This window comes from Hordeum vulgare, chromosome 5H, assembly GCF_904849725.1.
Source record: "Hordeum vulgare subsp. vulgare chromosome 5H, MorexV3_pseudomolecules_assembly, whole genome shotgun sequence".
Lineage (NCBI taxonomy): Eukaryota > Viridiplantae > Streptophyta > Magnoliopsida > Poales > Poaceae > Hordeum > Hordeum vulgare.
Genome location: NC_058522.1, coordinates 9,890,688 through 9,913,912, shown reverse-complemented (window position 1 = coordinate 9,913,912; position 23,225 = coordinate 9,890,688).

Below are 23,225 nucleotides of genomic sequence, written 5' to 3'. Positions count from 1 at the left end.
GAGAGGGATCAAGTGATCCCATGGTATGGTAAGCATTGTCCATAACTCTTTTATGTACTAACCCATGGTTTTCGTGAGATTTCTATGTGGGGTTAGGTGTGTTTCCATCATTTTGCGTCAAGACGAAGATCTCATTCAACCTATGAAGGATGACATCAATTGGTGATCATCATCAAGATTGCGGTGTGCAAGTTCAAGTGGAGCATCACGAAGATATCATGCTTGAAGCTTGTTGTCCATTGTGGTGGCAATGGACTTGTGAAGATGTGCTAAAGAGTGGCTCACCCATAGTGAGTATGGGGGCAATCAACTAGTCTTCATCAAACCAACGCAATCAAGTAAGGTGGTCCATCTTGAGGAAGCCAAGATCATCGTCATCTACCTCAACAGGACTAGGTGCAAGGTATAGTTTTGCCCTTGATACGTTTTTCTATTTTAGGATAGATTGTCGTACTGTCAAGGGGGGCTCTCAAGTGAGTAGCTTGATCGTATCGTTCATTCAGAGCTCAAACCATTTGCATCCTTGAATCATATTTCTTGGTTCTTTCTTGGTGTTTCTCTTTGTGAGTTTTAGAGCTTATGGTCATCTTCATCACAAGCTCGACTTCATCGAAAACGGAGTCCATATGCATCTTCTATGACGTTTTCGATGTTGGAAGTTTTTGTCAGTTCTTCATTCATAGAGGTCTCACATCTCTATATCATTGGCATTTTTCATAACTTCATGTTCTTAAGATTTCCACAGATAGTTTGGATAGCTCTTGTCATCCTGAATCCAACAAGCTTGAGTTTGCTCGATTTGGAGCTCGTATGCGAAAATTCTGGTAGTTTCAGTACCAGAGTTGTTATTCTCTAAACAGGCGGTAGTAGTGCTCGGTACTACGGTAGTACCGCTTGGGCAGTACTTCCGATGTGTAAAGAGCGGACATAGTTTTTTACTACCGCCCTCAGGCAGTAGTACCGCAAAACCATGTCCGGTACTACCGTGCCGGATTTTTGCACAGCCGTAGCCTCAGCGGAGGTAGACACGAAAGTAATTTTTTACTTCCATGTACCTCCTGTGGCAGTTGGATACTACCATGCGGTAGTACCGTAAGGGTGTGCGATAGTACTGCTCCGGCGGTTCTATCGCTCGTTGCCCCGTGCAGTAGTTCCTCCCTCTGCCACTAGCATGCAAGTGGTAGTACCGCACCAGGCAACGATAGTACCGCACCGGGTAGCGGTAGTACCGCACCGGGCAGCGGTAGTACCGCTTTGCTCGGGCTGTAAGTGGGGGTAACGGTTGGATTCTTTCCCCCACTATATAAAAGGGGTCTTCTTCCTCAATGGTTCTTATCCGTTGAGCTCTCGTTCTTCCCCCATTGTTGACCTTCTTCGAGCTTGCTAACTCCCAATCCCTCCAATGATTCTTGCTCCTTTTTTAGGGAAAAGAGAGAGGAGATCTAGATCCACATTTCCACCAATCTCTTTCTCCTCTTGGATCTAGTTCTTGGAGTTCTTGGTGTTCTTCTTTGTTCTTCCTCTCATTTTCCACCATAGGGTTAGTTGTTGTGGTGGGATTTGGGAGTGAAGGACTTGGGCACTCAGTGTGCCCTTGTCATTGCATTTCGTGCATGGTTTGAGTTTTCCACGGTGATACGTGGAAGTGAAGTTTGAGAAGCTTATTTCCCTTTGGTACTTGGTACCCTAGAGATTGCTCTTCGTGGATGCTTTGGCGTCCTAGAAGCTTTGTGGTGCCTCAGAGCTCAATCATTGTGGTGTAAAGCTCCGGGCAAGCATCGGGGTATCCAATTAGGTTGTAGAGATTGCTCCGAGCATTTGTGGTCACCTCAAAGCCATATGTCATTGTGGTGAAGCTTCGTGGTGTTGTTGGGAGCTTCCAATTAAGTTGTGGAGATTGCCCCAACCTTGTTTGTATGGGTTCGGTGACCGCCATCAAGGGTCCCATAGTGGAATCACGGCATCTTGCATTGTGCAAGGGCGTGAGGAGATTACGGTGGCCTTAGTGGCATCTTGGGGAGCATTATGCCTCCACACCGCTCCAAATGGAGATTAGCATCCGCAAGGGTGTGAACTTCGGGATACACCATCGTCTCCACGTGCCTTGGTTATCTCTCACCTGAGCTCTTTACGTATGCACTTTACTTTGTGATAGCCATATTGTTTTTTGTTGTATATCATGCTATCACTTAGTTGTTTATCTTTCTTAGCATAAGTTGTTGGTGCACATAGGTGAGCCTAGTTGTTTAAGGTTTTGTGCTTGACAAATTAAATGTTAGTTATATTCCGCATTTGTTCAAGCCTAAACCGTAATTATTTTAAAGCGCCTATTCACCCCCTCTAGGCGAAATTCTCGTCCTTTCAACATGTTATTAACGTGTGCCTTACTAGTGCTCGTTGTAGCTCCTGGGTATTTGATACAGTTCAGTTGCTAATATTAGTAACTCGAAACAGGTGTTGCGGAATAAAACAGAGAATAGCTAAGGGTGAGGTGTAGATGTGTGTTGGAAGTGTTTTTCCAAGGTTGATGTGATCACCATCACGCGCTCCATCTACCTTCGGGATTAGTGATAAACCTAAATAAATGTTATTTGGTGTCTCATACGTCTCAAACGTATCTATATTTTTTTATGGTTTCACGATGTTATCTTGTCTTCTTTGTTTGTTTTATGTACCTTCTATATCTTTTTTGGGACTAACTTATTAATTCAGTGCCAAGTGCCAATTCCTGTTTTTTTCCGTGTTTTTGACTCTTTTCAGATCTGACTTTGGAACGGAGTCCAAACGGAAGAAAAACCCCGAAATGATTTTTTCCCAAACGGAAGAAGACCAGGGGGCTTTTGGGCCAAGCCAGGTGGGCTCCAGGGAGCCCACAAGCCCCCACTCCGCCACCAGGTGGCGGTGGGCAGGCTTGTGCCTCCCTGGCCACCCCCTGACCTAGGTTTTGGCCTATAAATTCCCAAATATTCTGCAAAAAATTAGGGGAGCCTCGAAAATACTTTTCCGCCGCCGCAAGCTTCCGTTTCCGCGAGATCTCGTCTGGAGACCCTTCCCAGCGCCCTGTCGGAGGTGACTTTGGAGTTGGAGGGCTTCTTCTTCATCATCATCGCCCCTCCAATGACTCGTGAGTAGTTCACTTCAGACCTACGGGTTCGTAGTTAGTAGCTAGATGGCTTCTTCTCTCTCTTGGATCTTCAATACAAAGTTCTCCATGATCTTCATGGAGATCTATCTGATGTAATCTTCTTTGGCGGTGTGTTTGTCGAGATCCGATGAATTATGGATTTGTGATCAGATTATCTATGATATATATTTGAGTCTTTGCTGATTTCTTATATGCATGATTTGATATCCTTGTAAGTCTCTCCGAGTCTTGGGTTTTGTTTGGCCAACTAGATCTATGATTCTTGCAATGGAAGAAGTGCTTGGTTTTGGGTTCTGCCATGTGGTGACATTTCCCAGTGACAGTAGGGGCAGCAAGGCACACATCAAGTAGTTGCCATCAAGGGTAAAAAGATGGGGTTTTTATCATTGGTTTGAGATTATCCCTCTACATCATGTCATCATGCTTAAGGCGTTACTCTATTCTTATGGGCTTAATACACTAGATGCATGCTGGATAGCGGTCGACGTGTGGAGTAATAGTAGTAGATGCAGACAGTATCGGTCTACTTGTTTTGGACATGATGCCTATAGAAATAATCATTGCATAGATATCATCACGACTTTGCGCGGTTCTATCAATTGCTCGACAGTAATTTGTTCACCCACCGTCTACTTGCTTTCATGAGAGAAGCCACTAGTAAACACTACGGCCCCAGGGTCTATTCACATCCATCGTTTACATGTCCGCTTTTACTTTGCTTTGTTACTTTGTTGCTTTCAGTTCTCACTTGGCAAACAATCTATAAGTGATTGACAACCCCTTCATAGCGTTGGGAGCAAGTTTTTGTGTTTGTGCAGGATCTTGAGATACTCCTCCACTGGATTGATACCTTGGTTCTCAAACTGAGGGAAATACTTACCACCGCTACGCTACATCACCCTTTCCGCTTCGAGGGAACACCAACGCAAGGCTTCAAGGCCACGGGGGAAATCCTTTGCATACTTGCCTAGGAAGTCCCTTAAGGCGTAGCCGCAGCAGAAAGATCAAGCCAAGTATTCTCCCGTCGACGTGCCTATTTCTGGCACCATTGGAAGGTCTTTTGTTGCAGTAGCTGAAGTATTTCTAGCACCGTTGCCAGGGAGGAGAAATCAAGATCTATCCAAGTAGGTCTCACAAACTCTTCTCTTGCATTTACTTTTGTTGCCAGTTGCCTCTCGTTTTCCTCTCCCCCACTTCACATTTGCCATTTTCATTTGCCTTTCTCCTTTGCCTTTTTCATTTACCTTTTCTCTCGCTTGCTTTCTGCTCGCTTGTGTGCCATGTGCCTTCAATATGCTTGCATCTCCGCTTGCTGAAAATCTATTGATATGGATCCTCATCCACTAGCTAGTCTCTTTAAGAGACCCACTATTGTTGAACGAATTGCTAGTGAGTTGAGGACAATTGACTATTTCTATGGAGTTTTGCTTAAGATGCGTGAATCTGAAAATTGTGAGGAAAAAATTCATGAAGTGATTCACGAGGGCTCCTTGGATGAAAAGCATGATTGCAATGGTTTCACTATAAATTCTATTAGTGACAATCATGCTAAGAATATGCAAAACCCCAAGCTTGGGGATGCTAGTTTTGCTATGTCCACTACTTGTTGCAATAATCATGATTGGGGTGATGATCTTTCTCATGATCTTGAAAATTTGTTCAAACCTCATGATGAATATGATATTTGCAACAATACTTAAAGTGGGATTGGAGAAGTCATGACTTTATTTGAGGATAATCCCACTATTTTTGAAGAGCGTCAACTTTGCATGCATGTGGATCATGAAAAGAATATCCTATGGGATAGATATATTGTTGAATTTGAATATGATCCCACATGTAATTGCTATGAGATAGGAAAATATTTTGGTAGAAACTTTCATGTTACCAAATCACCTCCCGTGATGTTGAGATTGCTCTTGTCTCTTTCTTCTTCCTTGCAGATGGCAACTATTGGTTGTCTTGACAGTATGTTTTCCTATAAAATGTCTATGCATAGGAAGCATGTTAGACTTAGATGTGGTTTTCACATGCTTTAGGATGCTCTCGTTGTGCTTCAATTCTTGTCTTTTGTGAGAGCATCATTGAATGCCTAGCTAAGGGCGTTAAACAATAGCGCTTGTTGGGAGGCAACCCAATGAATTTATCTTTTTCTTTCTGTTTTGTGTTTTCCACACTTTCATAATTCTGTTATGATTGTGTTTTTGTGTTTCTTTTTGCGTTTGTGCCAAGCAAAACCGTTATGATTAGTCTTGGGGATGATCGTTTGGTCATGCTACAAAAGACAGAAACTTTCTGCTCACGAAAAGAATTTTCATTTTTTTTCTGTAAGAGATTTTGAGTTGATTCTTTTTGCTGCTGATTGCTACGCAAATGCTTCAGACTGTCGTAATTGTTCATAATTGTTGAAGTTCCAGAGGTGTACGAAATATACAGATTTCTACAGACTGGTCTGCTGTTAACAAATTCTGTTTTTGTTGTGTTGGTTGCTTATTTTGATGAAACTATGGATAGTATCGGGGGGTATTAGCCATGTAAAATTGAAAGTATAGTAACCCAACATCAGCACAAGTAGAATTTAAGTTTGCTACAGTACCTAAGGAAGTGGTGGTTTGCTTTCTCATACTAATGTTATCACGAGTTTCTGTTTAAGTTTCGTGTTGTGAAGTTTTCAAGTTTTGGGTGAAGTTCTTATGGACAAAGAGATAAAGAGTGGCAAGATCTCAAGCTTGGGGATGCCCAAGGCACCCCAAGAGTTTCAAGGATGCCATAAAAGCCTAAGCTTGGGGATTCCCTGGGAAGGCATCCCCTCTCTCGTCTTCAATCCATCAGTAAGGTTACTTGGGGCTATATTTTTATTCACCACATGTTATGTGTTTTTGCTTGGAGCATCTTGTATCGTAGGAGTATTTTATTTTTGTTGTGTCACAATCATCCTTGCTGCACACCTAGAGAGAGAGAGACAAGCACACACCGTGATTTTGTCGAGCTTCACTTATATCTTTTGGTAGACAATTCAACTCACATGTGCTTCACTTATATCTTTTGAGCTAGATACTTTTGCTCTATGTGCTTCACTTATATATTTTAGAGCACAGTGGTGCGTGGCTTGATAGTTGATTTATGCTTTGAAAGTAGTCTCAAAAGGGGTAGTTATGCAAAGGGATACGAAAGCTTCCACCTTCATGTGCATTGAATAGTTAGAGAAGTTTGATTCATCTCAATTAGTTTTGAGTTGTGGTTATGGTAATATTAAAGTCATGCTAGTAAGGTGTTGTGGATCTAGAAATACTTGTGTTGAAGTTAGTGATTCCCGTAGCATGCACGTATGGTGAACCTATATGTGATGAAATCTGGGCATGATTAGTATATTGATTGTCATCCTTTGCGTGGCGGTCGGGATCGCGCGATGGTTTATACCTACCAACCCTTCCCCTAGGAGTATGCATTGAATGCTTTGTTTCGATTACTAATAAAACTTTTGCAACAAGTATATGAGTTCTTCATGACTAATGTTGAGTCCATGGTTTAGATGCACTTCCACCTACCACCATCACTATCTTCTTAGTGCCGTGCAACTTTCACCGGTGCACAAAACCCACCATTAGCCTCCCTCAAAACAGCCACCATACCTACCTACTATGGCTTTTTCAAAGTCATTCCGAGATATATTGCCATGCAACTACCACCATGACATGTGCCACCACATCTACATTGCCATTGCATGATCGTAAGATAGCAAGCATGATGTTTCCATTGATGTCTATGCCATGCTAGATCATTGCCACGGTACACTACCGAAGGCATTCCATATAGAGTCATCGTTACTCTAAGTTTTGAGTTGAAAGTGTGATGATCGTCATTAATGGAGCATTGTCCCATGTGAGGAAATAAAAGAGGCCAAAGAAGCCCACCAAAATTTTAAAAAAAAGAGGCCAAAGAAGCCCACCAAAATTAAAAAATGAGAGAAAAAGAGAGAAGGGACAATGCTACCACTTTTTCCACACTTGTGCATATTAAGCACCATGATCTTCATGATTGAGAGTCTCTTGTTTTGTCACCACCATATATCTAGTGGGAAATTTTCATTATATAACTTGGCTTGTATATTCCTATGATAGGCTTCCTTCAAATTGCCTTAGGTGTTCGTGAGCAAGCAAGTTGGATGCACACCCACTAGTTTTCTTTAAGAGCTTTCACATACTCATAGCTCTAGTGCATCAATTGTATGGCAATCCCTACTCATTCACATTGATATCTATTGATGAGCATCTCCACAGCTCATTGATATGCCTAGTTAATGTCACTATCTTCTCCTTTTTGTCTTGCAACCTCCACTACATTCCACACCATCTATAGTGTTATAACCATGGCTCACGCTCATGTATTGCGTGAGAGTTGAAAAGGTTTGAGAAAGTAAAGGTGTGAAACAATTACTTGGCCATTACCGGGGTTATGCATGATTTAAATTCGTTGTGCAATGATGATAGAGCATAGCCAGACTATATGCTTTTGTAGGGATAACTTTCTTTTGGCCTTGTTATTTTGAAAGTTCATGATTACTTTGCTAGTTTGCTTGAATTATTATTGTTTCCACGTCAATAGCAAACTATTGTTTTGAATCTAATGGATCTGAACATTCACGTCACATAAGAGGAATTACAAAGGACACCTATGCTAGGTAGCATGAAAGCATCAAAAATTCATTCTTATCACTTCCCTACTCGAGGACGAGCAGGAGTTAAGCTTGGGGATGCTTGATACGTATCAAACGTATCTATAATTTTTGATGATTTCACGCTGTTATCTTGTCTTCTTTGGTTGTTTTATGTACCTTTTATATCTTTTTTGGGACTAACTTATTAATTCAGTGCCAAGTGTCAGTTCCTGTTTTTTCCGTATTTTTGACTCTTTTCATATCTGATTTTGGAACGGAGTCCAAACGGAAGAAAAAACCCCGAAATGATTTTTCCCAAACGGAAGAAGACCAGGGGGCTTTTGGGCCAAGCCAGGTGGGCTCCAGGGAGCCCACAAGCCCCCACTCCGCCACCAGGGGGAGGCGGCGGTGGGCAGGCTTGTGGCCTCCCTGGCCGCCCCCTTACCTAGGTTTTTGGCCTATAAATTCCCAAATATTCCGCAAAAAATCAGGGGAGCCTCGAAAATACTTTTCCGCCACCGCAAGCTTCCGTTTCCGCGAGATCTCATCTGGAGACCCTTCCCGGCGCCCTGCCGGAGGGGACTTTGGAGTTGGAGGGCTTCTTCATCATCATCATCGCCCCTCCAATGACTCGTGAGTAGTTCACTTCAGACCTACGGGTCCGTAGTTAGTAGCTAGATGGCTTCTTCTCTCTCTTGTATATTCAATACAAAGTTCTCCATGATCTTTATGGAGATCTATCCGATGTAATCTTCTTTGGCGGTGTGTTTGTCGAGATCCGATGAATTGTGGATTTGTGATCAGATTATCTATGATATATATTTGAGTCTTTGCTGATTTCTTATATGCATGATTTGATATACTTGTAAGTCTCTCAGAGTCTTGGGTTTTGTTTGGCCAACTAGATCTATGATTCTTGCAATGGGAGAAGTGCTTGGTTTTGGGTTCTGCCATGTGGTGACCTTTCCCAGTGACAGTAGGGGCAGGAAGGCACACATCAAGTAGTTGCTATCAAGGGTAAAAAGATGGGGTTTTTATCATTGGTTTGAGATTATCCCTCTACATCATGTCATCTTGCTTAAGGCGTTACTCTATTCTTATGGGCTTAATACACTAGATGCGTGCTTGATAGCGGTCGACGTGTGGAGTAATAGTAGTAGATGCAGACAGTATCGGTCTACTTGTTTTGGACGTGATGCCTATAGAAATAATCATTGCATAGATATCATCACGACTTTGCACGGTTCTATCAATTGCTCGACAGTAATTTGTTCACCCACCGTCTACTTGCTTTCATGAGAGAAGCCACTAGTAAACACTATGGCCCCCGGGTCTATTCACATCCATCGTTTACATCTCCGCTTTTACTTTGCTTTGTTACTTTGTTTCTTTCAGTTCTCACTTGGCAAACAATCTATAAGGGATTGAAAACCCCTTCATAGCGTTGGGAGCAAGTTATTGTGTTTGTGAAGGATCTTGAGATACTCCTCCACTGGATTGATACCTTGGTTCTCAAACTGAGGGAAATACTTACCACCGCTACGCTACATCACCCTTTCCGCTTCGAGGGAACACCAACGCAAGGCTCCAAGGCCATGGGGGAAATCCTTTGCATACTTGCCTAGGAAGTCCCTTAAGGCGTAGCCACAGCAGAAAGATCAAGCCAAGTATTCTCCCGTCGACGTGCCTATTTCTGGCGTCGTTGGAAGGTCTTTTGTTGTAGTAGCAGTGTCTGCATTGAGCATGAACATTATATTGATTTTGTTTATTGCGACATGATTATTGATGTAAGTTAGAGAATAATGGGTTATTCTGTTTACATGAATAATATCTTATATGGTCATGCACCAAAGGTGAATGGTTTATTGAATCTCGATCATAGTGATACACATATTCATAGTATTGATGCCAAGAGATACAAAGTTAGTAATGATAGTACCATTTACTTGTGGCACTGCCGCTTAGGTCATATTTGAGTAAAATGCATGAAAAAACTCCATGTTGATGGATCTTTGGACTCACTCGATTTTGAATCGTTTGAGACATGCGAACCATGCCTATTCGTGTAAACGCGTGAAGAAATTCCATGTTGATGGATCTTTTGGACTCACGTGATTTTGTAGCGCTTGAGACATGCAAACCATGCCACATGGGCAAGATGATCGAAGGCCTTGTTTTCCAGTGAGATGGAATGGGCAAGTGACTTATTGGAAACAATACATTTTGATGTATGTAGTCCAATGAGTGTTGAAGTACGCACTGGATACCGTTATGTTCTTACTTCAGAGATGATTTGAGTAGATAGCGGTATATTTACTTGATGAATCGCAGGTCTGAAATGTTGAAAAGTTCAAGCAATTTCAGAGTGAAGTCAAAGATCGTCATGACAAGAGGGTAAAATGTCTATGATGTGATCGCGGAGGTGAATATTTGAGTTACGAGTTTGGTATACATTTAAGACATTGTGGAAATTGTTTCATAACTCATGCCACCTAGAACACCATAGTCTGATGGTGTGTCTGTACGTCGTAGTCGTTCGCTAATGGATATGGTGTGTACTATGATGTCTCTTACTGATTTGCCGCTATCATTTTGGGGTTATGCATGAGAGACAACCTCATTCACTTTAAGTAGGGCACCATATAATTCCGTTGAGATGACACCGTATGAACTATGGTTTGGCAAGAAACCTAAGATGTTGTTTCTTAATGTTTGAGGCTACGATGCTTATGTCAAAAGGCTTTAGCCTGATAAGCTCGAACCCAAAGCAGATAAATGCATCTTCATAGGACACCCCCAAAGGAAACAGTTGGGTATACCTTCTATCTCTGATCCGAAGGCAAAGTGTTTGTTGCTAAGAAAGGGTCATTTCTTGAGAACAAGTTTTTCTCGAAAGAATTGAATGGGAGGATGGTGGAACTTGATGAGGTTGTTGAACTGTCACTTCAACCAGAGAGTAGTAGGGTGAAGGAAGATGTTCCTGTGGCACCTACACCAGTTGAAGAGGAAGCTAATGATGGTGATCATGAAGCTTTGGATCAAGTTACTACCAAACCTTGCAGGTTGACAAGGACACGTAATGCTCCAGAGTGGTATGGTAATCATGTCTTGGAGGTCATGTTGTTGGACAACAATCAACCTACGAGCTATGGAGAAGTGATGGTGGGCCCGGACTCAGACAAATGGCTGGAGGCCATGAAATCCGAGATCAGATCCATGTATGAAAATAAAGTGTGGACTTTGGAAGAACTACTTGATGGTCGTAAGGCTATTTAGTACAAATGGATCTTTAAAAGGAAGAGAGACGATGATGGTAAATGTCACCATTTAGAAAGCTCGACTTGTCGCAAAGGGGTTTCCGACAAGTTCAAGGAGTTGACTACGATGAGACTTTCTCACCCTAGCGATGCTAAAGTCTGTTTGAATTGTGTTAGCAATTGCTGCATTTTTCAATTATGAAGTGTGGCAGATGGATGTCAAAACATTGTTTCCTTAAGGGTTTACTTGAGGAAAGGTTGTATGTGATACAACCAGAAGGTTTTGTCACTCCTAAGAATGCTAAAATGCATGCGAGCTCCAGAGATCCATTTATGGACCGGTGCAAGCGTCTCAGACTTGGAATAAGCGCTTTGATGAGCGATCAAAGCTTTTGGTTTATACAGATTTTATGAAGAAACTTGTATTTACAAGAAAGTGAGTGGGAGCACTATTGAATTTCTGATAATTATATGTGATTGACATATTGTTGATCGAAAAAGACGTAGAATTCTGGAATGCATAAATGGTTGTTTGAAAGGAGTTTTTCAAAGAAAAACCTGGATAATGCTACTTAAAATATTAGGCATCAAGATCTATAGAGATAGATCAGGACACTTAATAAAACTTTAAATGAAGACATATCTTAACAAGATTTTGAAGGAGTTCAAAATGGATAAGTCAAAGAAGGAGTTCTTGACTATATTGTAAGGTGTGAGTTTGAGTAAGACTCAAAACCTGACCAAGACAGAAGAAAGAGAAAGGACGAAAGTCGTCCCGTGTGCCTTAGCCATAGACTCTATAGTACGCCATGATGTGTACCGCACCTGATGTGTGCCTTGCCATGAGCCTGTCAATAGGTACAAGAGTGATCCAGGAGTGGATGAGTGGACAACGGTCAAAATTATCCTAGGTAACTTGAGGAATAAGGAAATGTTTCTCAATTATGGAGGTGATCAAAGAGTTCGTCATAAAGGGTTACATTGATGCAAACTTTGACACCAATCCGGATGAATCTGAGTAGCAAATCAGATTCATATAGTGGAGTAGCCATTTGGAATAGTTCCAAGTGGAGCATTGTATATAGGAACAACTACAGTATGACATAGAGATTTGTAAAGTACACACGGATCTGAATGTTGCAGACCCCTTGACTAAAACCTCTCTCACAAGCAAAACTTGATCAAACCCCAAAACTTATTGGGTGTTAATCACATGGTGATGTGAACTAGATTATTGACTCTAGTCCAAATGAGAGACTGTTGGAAATATGCCCTAGAGGCAATAATAAATTACTTATTATCATATTTCCTTGTTCATGATAATCATTTATTATCCATGCTATAATTGTATTGATTGGAAACTCAAATACCTGTGTGAATACATAGACAACACTGTGTCCCTAGTGAGCCTCTACTAGACTATCTCATTGATCAAAGATGGTTAAGGTTTCATAACCATAGACATGAGTTGTTATTTGATAACGGGATCACATCGTTAGGAGAATGAAGTGATGGACAAGACCCAACCGTAAGCATAGCATCTGATCATATTAGTTTATTGCTACTCCTTTATCCATGTAAATGTATCTGTTCCTATAACTATGAGATCATGCAACTCCCTGACACCGAAGAATTGCATTGTGTGTATCAAACGTCACAACATAACTGGGTGACTATAAAGGTTCTCTACAGATATCTACGAGGATTTCTGTTGGGTTGGCATGGATCGAGACTGGGTTTTGTCACTCCGTATGACAGAGAGGTATCTCTGGGCCCACTCGGTAATATAGCATCACAAGAAGCTTGCAAGCAATGTGACTAAGGAGTTAGTCATGGGATATTGTATTGCGGAACGATTAACGAGAATTGCTGGTAATGATATTGAACTAGGTATGGAGATACCGATGATCGAACCTCGGGCAAGTAACATACTGTTGGGCAAAGGGAACTACATACGAGATTGATTGAATCCTCGGCATCATGGTTCGACCGAAGAAGATCTTAATGGAATATGTAGGAACCAATATGGGCATTCAAGTCCCGCTATCGGTTATTGACCGGAGAGGAGTCTCGATCATGTCTACATGATTCTCGAACCCGTAGGGTCCACACGCTTAACGTTCAGTGACGCTAGAGTAGTATTGGGATATGTACGTTGGTGACCGAATGTTGTTCGGAGTCCCGAATGAGATCCCGGACGTCACTAGGAGCTCTGGAATGGTTCGGAGGTAAATATTTATATATGGTAAGTCGTATTTTCGCTACCGGAAAAGTTTTGCGTTTTATCGGTATTGTACCGAGAAGCTTCTGGAAGGTTCTGGAAGGTTCAGGAGGGTTCTGGAGGTGTCTGTAAGGGTACATACAGCCCCTAGGACGTGCATGGGATGTAAGGGGCGAACAAGCCTTGTTGGGCCATCCCCCAAGGGCCCATCCGGCTAGGGCATAGGAAACCCTAAAGGGGAAGGCACCTAGGAGGTGCCTTAGGGAGGGAGGACTCCTCCCTCTTGGCCGCCGCCCCTCCCTTGGTGGAGGGGTTAGGGATGCGCCCCTTACTTCCCTTTGTCTCCTATAAATATTGGAGGGGAGGGGAGGGCTGAACACAACAAGTCCTCTCTCCCTTGAGGCAACCCTCTCCCTCCTATTTGTCCCGTTTTTCCTCGTTCGTAGTTCCGGAGGTGCTTGGCGAAGCCCTACTGGGATTGCTCCACCACCATCTTCACCATGATATCATGCTCGTTGATATCCCATCTACTTCTCCGCCATCGCTTGCTGGATCAAGGATCGAGCCGCACGTGTGCTGAACGCGGAGGTGTCGTCTGTTCGGTGCTAGATCGGGACGAATCACGATTGGATCTTGAAGAGTACCACTACATCAACCGCGTTATATACACTCCCTCTTAGCGATCTACATGGGTATGTGGATCCACTCTCCTTCTCGTAGCATGTTGATCTCCATAGATAGATCTTGGGTGTTTGTAGGAAGTTTTTTGTTTTCCATGCAACGTTCCCCAAAACCGTATGCCCACTACATTTGAGATGCCACTACAGGAAACTACAGTCCCCGGGTCTATCCAATTATATATTTACCAAACCTCTATTTCCTTGATGCCTTTATTTATTTATTTTTCAATTTATATTTAGCAACTATCATCTACACACTTCATTTTCTTGCAAGTAATGAGTCCAAGGAGATTGACAACCCTCTTGCCCACGTTGGGTGCAAGTGATGCTTCTTTGTGTGTAGTCGCTAAATATGGGGGTTGCATGCTACTCATATTCGTTTGATAACCTTGGTTCTAACTGATGGAAATACTTAACTATACTGCGCTACATCACCCGTCCCTCTTCGCAGAAAACCCAACACAGGTCACAAGTATGAGGAAGGATTTTGGGCGCCGTTGCTGGGGAGTATCACCAACCTACTATCAAGTACCTTCGCACAAATTATCATTCACTTGTTTTACTTTATATTTTCTGTTATATTTTGCTTGATTCATAAAATCAAAAATACAAAATATTTTATCTTTGCTAGTTGCTAGTTTACTTCTTTGCTTGCCTTACTTGCTAGTTTAGTCTTTGTGCTTGTTACTTTGCTTGCCTGGTCACCATGTCTCAATATAGATTCTACAATATTTCTTATTACCACATGATGACTAAAATAGAAATCTCTATGAAAACTATTATGACCTCACAATATGAGCATAATAAATTATTTGCTGCTGAAATTAAGGAACACTCAAGCTTGCTAGACGCTATTAGTAAACAATTTGATAAAGTCAATAAGGAAGTATCTAATCTCCAAGCACATTTTTCTTAAACTGGAGAACTGATAGGAAAGATATCTCATAAGCAAACCACTCTAGTAAATAGGAGGGCCACGAAACTGGAATCTTTACCCTTCAATAATCATGATGAAGATCTTAAAATGATTGGTACTTCTCCTATTGGTTCTTTGTTTACTAATCTGAAAATAGTTGATAAAGGGAGTGGATACGAGTCAACTTGAGTTAGAAGGCGTCCCAATTGCTTGGAGGGTGATGATTATAATGATAAAACTGAAAAAGTGGGTTTGGAGAGGTCAAACCTTTAAATGGTGATGTGCCCAATATCTTGGATCACAAGGATTTTAATTATGAAAGTTGCTCTTTAGTAGAATGTATTTTCTTGGTGCAATCCATTATTATCTTATCCAATGCTTATGAACAAAACAAAAGTTTTACTAAACATATAGTAGAAGCTATGGTGAAAGCCTATGATGAGAAACTTGAGCTAGAAATCTCTATTCCTAGAAAGTTGCATGATGAGTGGGAACCTACTAGTAAAATTAAGATAAAAAATATGAATGGAATGCTTTGTGTGACCTAGGTGCTAGTGTCTGAACTATACCTAAATCTGTATGTGATGTACTTGGTCTCACCAATATGCATGATTGTTCCCTTAATTTACATCTTGCAAAGTCAACACTCAAGAAACCTTTGGAAATAATGAATGATATTATTATAGTTGATAATAGAAATTATGTGCATGTAGATTTCATAGATCTTGATACTAAGTGCAACCCATCTTGTCCAATAATACTTGGGAGACCTTTTCTACAAACTATAGGTGTAATAGTTGATATGAAAGAGGGAAGCATAAGGTTCCAGTTCCAAATAAAGAAAGAGATGGAACACTTACCCATAAAGAGAATCAAACAACCTTATGAATCTATCATGAGGGATACTTATGAATGGAGTGTCAAAGATGACAACACTTGAATCAAATGCATTATGCCTAGCTAGGGGCGTAAAACAATAGCGCTAGTTGGGGGATAACCCAATAGTTATCTTATTTTTCTTTCTTTTACTTTCTGTTGTGTGTGATAACATTGATACTTTAACGATTCTGTTTTTATTTTTTAATTAGTGGTTGTTCCAAGTAGAGCCTTTGGGATGACTTGGATGATAAGTAGAATTGATGCGGTGCAAAAACATAAACTTTGACGTCGAGTGCAGAATTTCTGTGATTTTACCGGAACATCTTTTTTATCTGAATTTTGTACACATTATTGAATTAAAAATTCCTAAAGTTTTCTTAATGTTTTAGAATTTTTTGAGTTAAATAAGCATAGTTTCTTTATAGATCATTACAGACTGTTCTATTTTAGGCCGATTCTGTTTTTGCCTGCGTAGTTTGCTTGTTTTGATGATGTTATGGATTGTATCGGGGGTATAAGCCATGGAGAAGTTAGAATACAGTACCTTATGAAGTAATAAAATAATAAAAATTTATTATAATATCTAAAGTATTTCATATGTTTATTAGACTAATGGAGCGCACAAAGGTTTCTGTTGAGTTTTGTATGCTGAAGTTTTCAAGTTTTGGGAGCTATCACGATGGATGAAGGAATAAGGAGAGGCAAGAGCCTAAGCTTGGGGATGCCCAAGGCACCCCAAGTCAAATTATAGGAAGACCCAAGCGTCGAAGGGGTCCCCTCTTTCGTCTCAATCCATCGGTATGTCATTTGGAGCTATATTTTTGTTGATCACATGGTATGAGTTTTGCTTGGAGCGCCATGTATATTAGTTTGATTTTGTTTTAGTTTTACACAATTAATGTTTGCTGGACACACCCACTTGAGAGAGACACAAGATCACCATGATTTAGTAGAATATTCTTTGTGCTTCACTTATAACTTTTGAGCTAAGCAGTTGCTTTAGGACTCTATTTATATCTTTTTAGAGCATGGTGGCGTGTAAATTTTATAGAAATAATTGCACTCATGTTCTTCATTTATATTTTTTTGAGACTTAATAAATAGTGGCGGTAATTTGCATGGGTTATAAGACTAGTCCAAAAATAATAGGTATTCAAGGAGTGCATACTCAAAACCTTCATGTAGCACATAAAAGAGAAATTGTGAGTTAATGATATTAATGTGGTAGTGTGAAAAGTCATGAGTGCATGATCATTGATTAGTAAGAATATCGTAAATAAGAGGGTGTTAACTTGTTGTTCATCTAAATATTTTTTATGGAATGGTGATGATTTGTGAGCATTCTTATTCATCGTTGAAATTCTAGTGTTGTTTTAGTCGGGGGCGCACGATGGTTAACTCCTACCAACCTCCTTCATAGGGGCATGCAAGTAGTACTTTGCTTCGAGAGAGCTAATAAAATCTTGCGATAAGTATGTGAGTTCTTTATGACTAATGTGAACCCATGGATGTACGCACTCTCACTTCCATATATGTTGCGAGCCTCTTCGGTACTGTGCATTGTCCATTCTCACCTCGTGGATCGATGCATACTGCGCTGGTGCATCCAAACCCCGTGACATTATATGCTCTATTGCACATAAGCCACCTTATATCTTCCTCAAAGAGCCACCATACCTACCTATCATGGCATTTCCTTAGCCATTCCGAGATATACTGTCATGCAACTTTCACCGTCACATCATATGACTTGTACACCCATTGTCATATTGCTTTGCATGATCATGTAGCTGACATAGTGTTTGTGGCAAAGCCACCGTTTATCATTACACATCCTGGTACAGTGACAGAGGCATTCATATAGAGTCATACTATAGTTATGCATATCAAATTGTAAGCAAATAAAAGTGTAATGATCATCATTATTAGGGCACTGTCTCAGTGAGAAAGGGGTGATAGAGACAATGATTCCCCCTCAAGTCGGTATGAGACTCCGGACAAAAAATAAAAGAAAAAAGGGATAGAAAACAAAGGAGAAAAACAAAGAAAAAAAGAAAGAAAGAAAAGAAAGAAAGAAAGGAAAAAAGACAAAAAAAGAAAGAAAAAGAAAAAGGGGAAAAAGAAGAAAAAAATAGAGAAAAGAGAGAAAGGACAGTGCTACTACCTCTTTTTACATACTTGTGCCTCAAAGTGGCATCATGTTCTTCATATAGAGAGTCTCTTGTTTTATCACTTTCATATGCTAGTGGGAATTTTTCATTATATAACTTGGCTTGTATATTCCGATGATGGGCTTCCTCAAATACCCGAGGTCTTCATAAACAAGCAAGTTGGATGCACACCCACTTAGCTTCAGTTGAGCTTTCATACGCTTATAGCTCTAGTGCATCCGTTGCATGACAATCCCTAGTCCTAGCATTGATATATATTGATGGGCATCTCCATAGCCCGTTGATACGCCGAGTTGATGCGAGACTTTCTTATCCACTTTTACCCCTTTGAAACCTACCACCATATTCTATTCCACATATATGTTATATCCATGGTTCACACTCATGTATTGAGTGAGTAACAAAAAGTTGAAGCGTGTTAAAAAGTACGATCCAATTGCCTAACTTAACACTATAGTGCTTGCATTTGTATTTATTTTGTGAAGACGAAGCCATGCCATGCTAATATGATAAAACGAATAGGGATAAACATTCTTTAAGGATCATATATTTTGAAATTGATTGATTATGTTACTTATGTTTATGAGTATTACTATGTTGATGTTTATTAATTCATCGTTTCTCAATGATCATACCTGCAATAGATTACATGTTGGCATTCCTCAACAAAGATATTTTACCAACATTCCGTCGGTTCTGTTCAAGTTTTGTAAGTTTTGTTTGGTTTTTCTGTTTTCTTTTCATGTGTTCTTTCTTTTTAAATTTTGTCTTCATTATCTGCCTTTCTAAATTTTGAAGGGTACGGTGATCCAGCTCTGAAATGTGTAGTGATACCAGGCTCAGGATGGTCGAATCCTGACCGACACTTGTGGGTCATCAGCATTCAGACTCGGCGTTTGGGATTAAGGAACTTGGGGGCAAAGTTGTAGTTCTGGTGATCCATATACTTGGTGGAGGTCACTAGTGTTCGGAGTACTTGGCGATCCTAAGTGGTGATGTCCGTGTGGTGACCATGAAGCGGAGCAGGAGGGTCCATGGCAACGGTGCCAGATTCACACGACATTGTGTTGTCGGACTTGACATTTTCATGATTCAGGGTGTCCGATCCGGCGTCACTTTGAGGACTCGGAACACCGATGGCTTGGGTGGGAATAGATGCCTGGGCGGAGTTTTCTAAGATGTAGTGGGGGGACGACTCAAGGCGGCGGTCGTGGATGAGATGGATCTAGCTGGAGCGACGGGTCACATGGCGACCGATGGCGTTGGCACAAAGCGCGCGATGTAGCGACAACGATGGCGGGGCTAAGGCAGCGATCTTTCTCAAGCGTTGTCAGACCTTCCTCGATGGTGTGGCACAAGCGAGTGAGAGAGGGAGGAAGCGAGCACAACCGGTTGCGAGTTGATGATAGACTTGCAACTAGGGAACTACACTAATACAAGCCCCTAGTTGTGAGTCAATGATGAACTTGCAACTGGGGCAATTACAACTATAGAAAAAGGTCCAGTCACGAGTCGTTGTGTGGACTTTCAATAGGGAAGCTACACTATTACAAGCCCCTAATTTTGAGTTGTGGTCGGACTTGCAACTCGGGCAAACTACAACTACAAAATAGCCTCGAGTCTGAGGCAATGGTATACTTGCAACTGGGGAAAATACAACTACTACAAGCCCTGGCTGTGAGTCGTGGTTGGACTTGTAACTAGGGCTAGCACACTGCTACTAGCCCCAGTTACGCATCAATGGTGGACGTGCAACTGTGAAAATTATAAGTGCTACAAGCCCCCATTTGCAAGTCGAGGAAGGACTTGGACTAACGCAACTACACTACTACAAGGCATAGTTGTGATTCAAGTGTAGAACTACAACTATGGCAAGTACTACTAAAAAGGACCAGTTGTGAGTCGGGGGTAGACTTGCTACATGGGCAACTACACTACAACAAAGCACCTAGTTTTGAGTCGAGGTTGGATTTGCAATTATGGCAACTACACTACTACAAAGCCCCTAGTTGCGAGTCAAGCTTGGACTTACAATTGGAGCAACTATAATACTACAAAGCCCTAGAGTTGTGAGTCAAAGTTGGACTTGCAACAGGGCAACTACACTACTACAAGTGCCTAGTTGCAAGTCGAGTCCCCCCGCGCTAATTTGACTGTCCAGTTTCTACTTACAATATAGACAGAAAAATACGTAGAGCCTGGTTGTGTATCTAAAATGGACTTGCAACTGGGAGAAAACGTCCCCCCTCAGTTGCATGTTGGGGGGGTGCAACTCGGACAAAAGGATCCCCGGTTGTGTGTCGAGAATGGACTTGCAACTGAGACACAAATAGGTCAGACCCGGTTGGATGAACTTTCAACTAGGACAAAATGCATGCCCCTAGTTGCATGTTGGGGGTGGAGATTGACCTAAGAAAAAAAAAAGGTTGCCCCTCCCGGCCAAGTTGTGTGTCAAGGGTGGACCTATAAATAGGAGGAAAATGGGTTGGGTCAGTTGCTGATCAAGGTTAGATTTAGAACTTTGACCAAAAAAAGTGCAAGTTAAGTGTGAAATTACAACTAGGACAAAAAAAGAAGCAGGTTCTTGGTTGCGTGTCACGAGTGGACTTCCACACAACTAGGGCTATCAAGCGCATATCAGAGCATGTCTCTTCCGCAGAGCTTGTCTCTTCGACATCGAACTTGAAAAGGAAAATATAAATATGCAATAACAAGTCTGCCTCTTCCACTTCTATGAAGCATGCTAGACGAAAATGGGTCCTAAAACCACGAGCAGAAAAAGAAGCCTGCCAACAAACGTGCAACGTGAACATGCCGACAAATGGATAGAACAATAGAAGACGGCATGGGACTACATAAACCGTAGATGCAAGATCAAGAATTTGCGCGAAAATTACTGGACGACAATTTAGATGAGACAAATCCTAAATCTTATCTTGATAAAGGTTAGAAGGAATCGTAGACATTGTTGAAATGAATTGGAAAGAGAACATGTTAGAATTCTTCTTTTCTAGTCTCTTCCAATTCTAGTAACAACATAGAAACAACACGACACAAGTGTCTACCAGCACGCCGTGATAATTGGCTTACAAAAGTGAAGGCAACTAGCCAACAAAAAGATGCGCGACAAACAAGTTGTGACCAGCGAGATGGGGGGTCGAGTGCTTGCATCAAAACTACATACACAAAAAATCAAACGATAGCAAACTTAAATGAGACATTGTTTTGTATAAAAACAAATGTGACTTTAGAAGTTGTTTACATACTTAATTTTTCCCCATTTTTTTATAAAAATATTGACAAAAAATCTTAGTCATGAATTGGAAATTAGGAAGAAAATATAAGATAAAATGAAAAGGAAAGAAATTAATAAATAAAATGAAAACGGTCACAAAAACAGAAAAATAAAATCCTTCTCGAGATAGAGAAAAAAATGTAAAAAAAACTAAAATAATTGATAATGAAAGAAAGAGAGGATATGGGTTGTAAGAGAAAGTAACAATAGATAGGAGAGCGGATTCAGAACGGCCCGAGCTCGTGAAAAGACAAAATGGGTTTCCTCGTCCGTGTTTCCTATTTAGTGCTGCAGGCGCTGGTTTATTCGGTTTTCAGCGCCTGCAGGCACGTTAGCTGGGCTCGGCCCATTTCGCTAGCATGTACGTTTCCCAGCCGCATGCTTTCAAAGCGTAAAAAATTGGTTAGAGCTAGGATTCGAACCGAGGAGCTCTTGTTTCAATGCAAACAGTGGTAACCACCCAGTCATTTGTTTACTTATCATCGTCTATTTGGTTTCTTCTGTTTTTTGTTTTCCTTTTTTCTGTTTTGAGTTTTTTCATCCATCCATAATTTTTAAAAATTGATGAAATATTTCCTAATTCAGTGATTTGTTCAAAAAAATTGATGAACTGTCAAATCCAATGAACTTTTAAAAAAATCAATAAACTTTTTCAAGGTTGATGAATTTTTCCTTTAAATTTGTGAACTTTTTTCGAAATGGTGAACTTTTTCAAACTTGATGAACGTTTCAAAATTCTGCGAACCCTTTTAAAATAGGAAAAACCTTTCCCTCAGCCAGCTGATCCGTGCTAGACATCGGTCGAACGCGCTGTCGTTCGATCGAGTCGATCGAATGGCTGCCTGGGCTATCTCTTTGTCTCACGTCCTCCCTGTGTTACACAAAGACGAAGGAAAAAAATTATGCTACAAGCAAATTGTTTCTGAAACTCGACCGTTGTTTCAGGATTAACGAGTGCAAAATTTATTTCTCGTAACAAAGCGAAAGTTTCTGCAACTCGGCCGTCGTTTCAGGAATGAAAGTTTCTGCAACTCGGCCGTTGTTTCAGGAATTACAGGATGCCCGGCTGGAGCCGATCGAACGGCTGCGCGCGCAGATCGGGACAACTGCGCGTACATCGGACGGACCTCCAGGTGGCGGATGTTTACTAAACATCCGCCGGTAGATGCGCAGCAGCCCCCTTTAAAATACAATGAACAATTTTTGATAATTCGATAAACTTTTTAGAAAAATTGATGAACTGTTTTAAAAATCCACTGAACTTTTTTTAAATTGATGAAATTTTTTCAAATTCGATGACCTATTTTTAAAATTAATGAACTTTTTTCAGACTCGATGACCTATTTTTAAATTCGTTGAATTGTTGTCAAAATTGATGAACATTTTTCGAATTTGATGAAACTTCTTAAAAATTCGTGAAATTTTCTAACAAATTGGTGAACTTTTTTGTATCTTGTGAACCTTTTCACTTTTTTATTTTTTTTATTTTTTTACTTTTTTCACTTTCTCACTTATTTTATTATTTTTTCATCTTTCTTTTTATTCGACTTAGTTTTTAATTGAACGAACTTTTTTTCTAATTTGGTGGACTTTTTTTCAAATTTGGTGAACTTTTTTTAATTACGATCAACTGTTTTTGTTTTGATAATTTATGATGAACTTTGTTCAAAATGGATGAATTTCTTCAACTTTGATGAAATGTTTTTTAAAAAAATCAATGATTTTTGCCAAAAACTTACTCGATGAACTTTTTTCAAAATTTGTGATTTTTCTTCAAACTCGACGAACTTTTAAAAAATGATGAACTTTTATAAAATTTAATGAACTTTTTTTCAAAATCGTTTAACATTTTTTAAATTTGATGAATGTTTTTTAATGAGGAACTTTTTCAAATTTGATAAACATTTTTTAAAATCAGTAACTTTTTTGAATTCAATTGACTGTACAAAAAATTGATGGAAATTTAAAAATACTTGAAGTCGAGTGTTATTGGGCCGGCCCAGC